Source organism: Colobus angolensis, unplaced genomic scaffold (assembly GCF_000951035.1).
Source record: "Colobus angolensis palliatus isolate OR3802 unplaced genomic scaffold, Cang.pa_1.0 Scaffold178, whole genome shotgun sequence".
Lineage (NCBI taxonomy): Eukaryota > Metazoa > Chordata > Mammalia > Primates > Cercopithecidae > Colobus > Colobus angolensis.
The window spans coordinates 3,643,454-3,648,526 of NW_012114910.1; the positions used below are offsets into that span (position 1 = coordinate 3,643,454).

Here is a 5,073-nt window from a genome sequence, read left to right on the forward strand (position 1 = left end):
ACCGCGCTTGGCCATTGTTTGTTTGTTTGTTTGTTTTTGAGATAGAGTCTCGTTCTGTTGCTCAGGCTGGAGTGCAGTGGCGCGATCTCTGCTCATTGCAACCTACGCCTCCCGGGTTCAAGCGATTCTCCTGCCTCGCCTCCTAAGTAGCTGGGATTACAGGCCTGCGCCACCACGCCTGGCTATTTTTTTTTGCATTTTAGTAGAGATGGGGTTTCACCGTTGTTAGCCAGGATGGTCTGGATCTCCTGACCTCGTGATCCCCCCGCCTCAGCCTCCCAAAGTGCTGGGATTACAAGCGTGAGCCACCGTGCCCGGCCTTAATTTCAAAAGGTAATAGAGCTAACCAGTCAACACTTCCTTCCCAATCCTTTCTCTTTGGGGTACAGGTGAGTATAAAATCTTACCAACTATCATAGATAAGAAACAAACCATAGCTAAATATGTCTCTATGCTTTTTCTCTTGAGAGCAAAGGACATGGGTATCCTTTCTTAGAAGGCTTCTAGGACTTAAGCCAGTAAGAGAACTTCAGTCTCCTACGTCTCTGGAAGGCGTCTCTGGAAGGTGTCCTTTCTTCAATAGGCAGAACTAAAACAGAAAGTTCCCTTGACCAAAGTGAAGCAAGCGAGGACAAGGTGGCCACCTGGGTGACTACATCCCCCAGTATGCACTGCTCCTTCTAGGTCGCAGCCAGCGACGGACGAAGTCGCATTACTTCTGAGATGGGAACCGGGTAGGGGAGCGCGACTACACATCCCAGGATGCAAAGCGCCCCAACTCTAGTCACAACCTGGCTTGCTTTCTGGCTGGCGTTCTCCGCCAAAGGGACACTAGGGGAGGGAAATGTTTCGGTTGGGAATCCCCGAAGTCTGCTGGATCGTGACATTTCGAAAGAGGAAGGAAAGTGGAGGAAGGCTGTTTCACTGTTACTCAAAGTAGTTCCCGCGCAGGGTGGCGAGGAGTTATGGACCCCTTCCATAATTTATTGTTCCTCAAAGGCAATGCCAAGCCCTACTGGTCGCAGCCCTCGAGGGCAGGTGGAAAGTACGTGAAGCCCCAAATCGAAGTTATCATCGTCTCCTTATTGGCCCTCGCCTCGAGCGCAGGCGCGAGGGCTCTGACTCTGGTCCCCTGGGCCTGGTGAGCGGCAATTGGCCAAAGTCCGCGAAGTAACAGTCCGGATTGGTAGTTGCTAGCAGGAGCCTGGTTTCTTCCTCGACTTCTGCAAGTGATAGAGTGTGATTGGTTTAAATCCGCGGGCACCTGTCGGTGATTGGCTAGGAGCCACAGGCGGGGCGCCGCCATTGGCTGGCAGTGGGGCCATCCCTCCTCGGGCGGGCAGCGAATGATGAAATGGGAACGGGGAGGGGAAAGGCCGCGACGTGAGCGCGCGACCTCCGGCGCCATTTTGTAGAGAAACAAGCGGAGTTAACCGAAGAGGGGGTCGAGGAGAGCCGGAGTCGGGGACCCAGGAGTTTCCTGTGTCCAGCGCTGCCGGAGCCGCCTGAGGTGAGGCGGGCTGGCGTCAGGGGCTACGGTAGGGTGGCGGTGACAGCTTGGGAACGCGAGTGCCGGTGGGAAGAGGAACAGGGGTGGACCTGGGGCCACTGGAAGCGTTTCCCAGAGCTCCAGGGAGTGAGAGGCAGCCGGGACAGGGAATTGGGACGAGGCGGGAGAGGGCGGACTCTTCTCCGCACGGCTCTCGGAGGCTTCGCGCTCTGAAGATTAGAGGCCAGTCAGAAGGCTCCAGGGAGCGGAGGGCAGAGCTCGGGGCGAGACCCGGGGTGGTCTCTGTCCCGGGCCTGGAGGCTCAGGGGGCGGCAGTGGCGGCAGTTCGTGTCGCTGGGCCTGGCTTCGCGCGGGTTGCACCCTCCTGAGACCTCCACGAGCTCCTCAACTACTCTTTCTGTCTCTGCTCCCGGATGGTTGCAGTGGGCATCGGCTCCCGAGGCCTAGCGCTTCGGGCGAGGGGGACCGTGTTTGGAGTTTTAGCACGTTTCCAGTTCTTCTCCGTGTACTCGGAGCTGCCACTCTCCCTCTCTGACGCCCCCAGCACGTTGTCAAAGCCCCCAGGTTTCGGGTGTCCCCGGATGGGAAGGGCGGGCGGGAGCGAGCACTTCCTTATTACTTGCTACAGGTTTTGTTCCACTCGCGCGCCTGGGCGCTCACACTTTCTTTGAAGTCGGCCCCCACCTACGCGGTCCGGTGTCTGCAGTAGTGGTGGCCCTGTTCACCCAGGACAAGTGTCCCGCTAGTGAGCTGAACACTTGCAGGCCTCAAGGCTGATGAGATCCACTGCAGATCTTGTAGAGTTACTTAAGGCCAAACACAAATAATACTTTTTCAGCACCACCTCCTCTGCAGAATTTACCCAAGAGGGCTCACCGATACTAACTCCACGAGGAGTGAGCTTTGTAGATTAAGAAAGAATGCTTGACATCTGTGTGTTTGAAAATGTTGTATTTAAAATAAACTTTATGACAAACTTTTCCCATGAAGTTACTTCAATCAGATGTCACATTTCTTAGGACTCTAATCAATTAAGGTCTGTTTTCTTCCTGAAAACTGAGCAACAATGCTTAACTTACCCTGCCGATTTCTGTACAATTCGATCGCCTGTGACTATTTGGGGTTTTTTTTAAGTCAATAATTGAGTGAATATAATTATAGTGTTTGAAAAAATGCCGAACGTTTTCCTTAAGACAGCCTCCTTGATAGGAATAGGGAATATATGGATTAAAACAAAGAGGGAGGGCAAGTAAGATATTAGGAAGAAGATGAAACAGATTAAGAACAATTTTTTTGTATAGGTACGTGGGTTTAATACTTAAGTGGTCTGTGGTCCAGGTTGGCATTCCTACCCTTTTAGAGATTGGCAGCAGAGTATTTTATTTAGCTATTAAGAAGACATGTGGTAACAGTTTAAATAATTATGTCTTAGGACACTGCAAATTGTTACCTTGTCTAAGGAGAACGTGCATTGATGATACATGGTTTTAGGTGACTAGCTGTGTTTTCAGTGAAGTGGTAGCATGTTGATAAAACTAGTTTGGGGAGTTGGTCCCTTTTCAACAAGTGTGAGTCCCCCAAGTCATAGTGGAAACAAGTCTAGAATCGACTGGTCGCGATGGCTCACGCCTGTAGTCTCAGTACTTAGGGAGGCCGAGGTTGGTGAATCACCAGAGGTCCGGAGTTCGAGACCAGCCTGGCCAACATGGTGAAACCTCCTCTCTACTAGAAATACAAAAATTAGCCGGGCCTGGTGGCAGGTGCCTGTAATCCCAGCTACTTGGGAGGCTGAGGCGGGAGAACTGCTTGAACCCGGGAGGTGCAGATTGCAGTGAGCCGAGACAGAGCCACTGCACTCCAGCCTGGGGACAGGGAGACTCTGTCTCAAAAAAAAAAAAAAAAAAGTCTAGAATCAAGGCGCAAAGACATGTCTATTTGTAACAAAATATTTCCTTTTCTTACCTAAGATTTTAATCTTAGAAGTTTTAAGGTACAGTTTTGTGACATTATGGTGGAAAAGAATTGAAATACACTCTTTTTGGTTCCCAGCTTTTACCACCCTGGGTTCATTTTCTTTTTTTCCAGTTTCTGAATTTCTCCTGGGGGTTTAGACCCTGGTCTGTTTAACATAAATGTTGTCAAGCTAAGTAATAAGACATCCTTCTTATTTGGAGTCAAGTCATTAAAAGAAACTATGAAAACAAATGGAAATGCTTGCCATCTTTTCAAAACATGCTTTAAAGTCTGATTTCAAATTATGTTGCATTTTACTTTTTCTGAGTATGTTTTTGGATAGATTCTGATCTGGTTATGAGAAACTTTTTTTTTTTGAGATGGAGGCTCGCTCTGTCGCCAGGCTGGAGTGCAGTGGCGCGCAATCTCGGTTCACTGCAACCTCTGCCTCCAGGGTTCAAGCAATTCTCCTGCCTTGGCCCCCCCGAGTAGCTGGGACTACTGGCGCCCGCCACCACGCCCAGCTAATTTTTGTATTTTAATAGAGATGGGGTTTCACCATGTTGGCCAGGATGGTCTTGAACTCTTAACCTTGTGAACCGCCCGCCTCACCCTCCCAAAGTGCTGGGATTACAGATATGAGCCACCGTGCCCAGCCGAGAAGCTTTCTTTTTAACCAGTTTAAATTTATGAACTTAATTATTTCTTTCTGTGAAGTAACAGGTCTTCGGTACCCAATGCCAGAGAGTGGAATTGGTCCACAATAATTCTGATTTAATGCTGTCATATTTTGAGATTAATTTTTTTGGCCCAGGCAAGTGGCTCAAGCCTGTATCCTAGCTTTTTGGGAGGATGAGGGAGGAGGATGCTTGAGACTAGGAGTTAGAGACCAGCCTGGGCAATATAGTGAGACCCTGTCTTTACAAAAAAAGGAAACTAAGTTTTAAAAAATTAATTTTTTGCAAAATATTTGTTATGAATATTTTGTCCCAGATTAATAAAAAGAGAAGTCTGCCATTTTGAAATGCTGTATTTTATGAACTTGGTGTATCTTTTTTTTTTGAAACGCGGTCTCGCTCTGTAGTCCAGGCTGGAGTGCAATGTGGGATCTTTGCTCATTGCAACCCTCACCTCCCAGGTTCAAGCGATTCTCCTGTTTTGGCCTCCTGAGTAGCTGCATTACAGGCGCCCATCACCATGGCCAGCTAGTTTTTGTATTTTTAGTAGAGAAGAGGTTTCAACGTGTTGGCCAGGCTGATCTCGAACTCCTGACCTCAGGGGATCCACCTGCCTTGGTCCCCCAAAGTGCTGGGATTACAGGCGTGAGCCATAGCGCCCAGCATGAACTTGGTATATACTTTTATTAAAAAAAAGACTTTCAAGCCGTATATATTAACTGAGGCATTTCTTTAATGACCCTCTGACCAAACTAAACTTCCTGCTGTGAAGTTTCAAAATGGCATCCCATTGAGTGACTCTATATATAGAAGAATCTAGCAATTCCTTTTCTGTTTGCTCACAATTTTAAAGATGAATCTTTGAAAGTTAAAAGGGGCTCAAAACCTTCTGCCCCCCAGTGTATACAATAGTTTTTTTTTTTTTTTTTTCTA

At 48.5% G+C, this 5,073-nt stretch overlaps 1 protein-coding gene across 1 annotated transcript in view; it reads left to right on the top strand.

The window, feature by feature from the left end:
- The first annotated feature begins 1,351 nt into the window (after positions 1–1,351).
- The window catches only part of CNOT1 (CCR4-NOT transcription complex, subunit 1), a 125,795-nt gene continuing 122,073 nt past the window's right edge, over positions 1,352–5,073 (top strand). The window contains exon 1 of the mRNA XM_011938872.1: positions 1,352–1,510. The gene's annotated coding sequence lies outside the window, so the exon portion shown is untranslated. The remainder of the gene's footprint in view (positions 1,511–5,073) is intronic.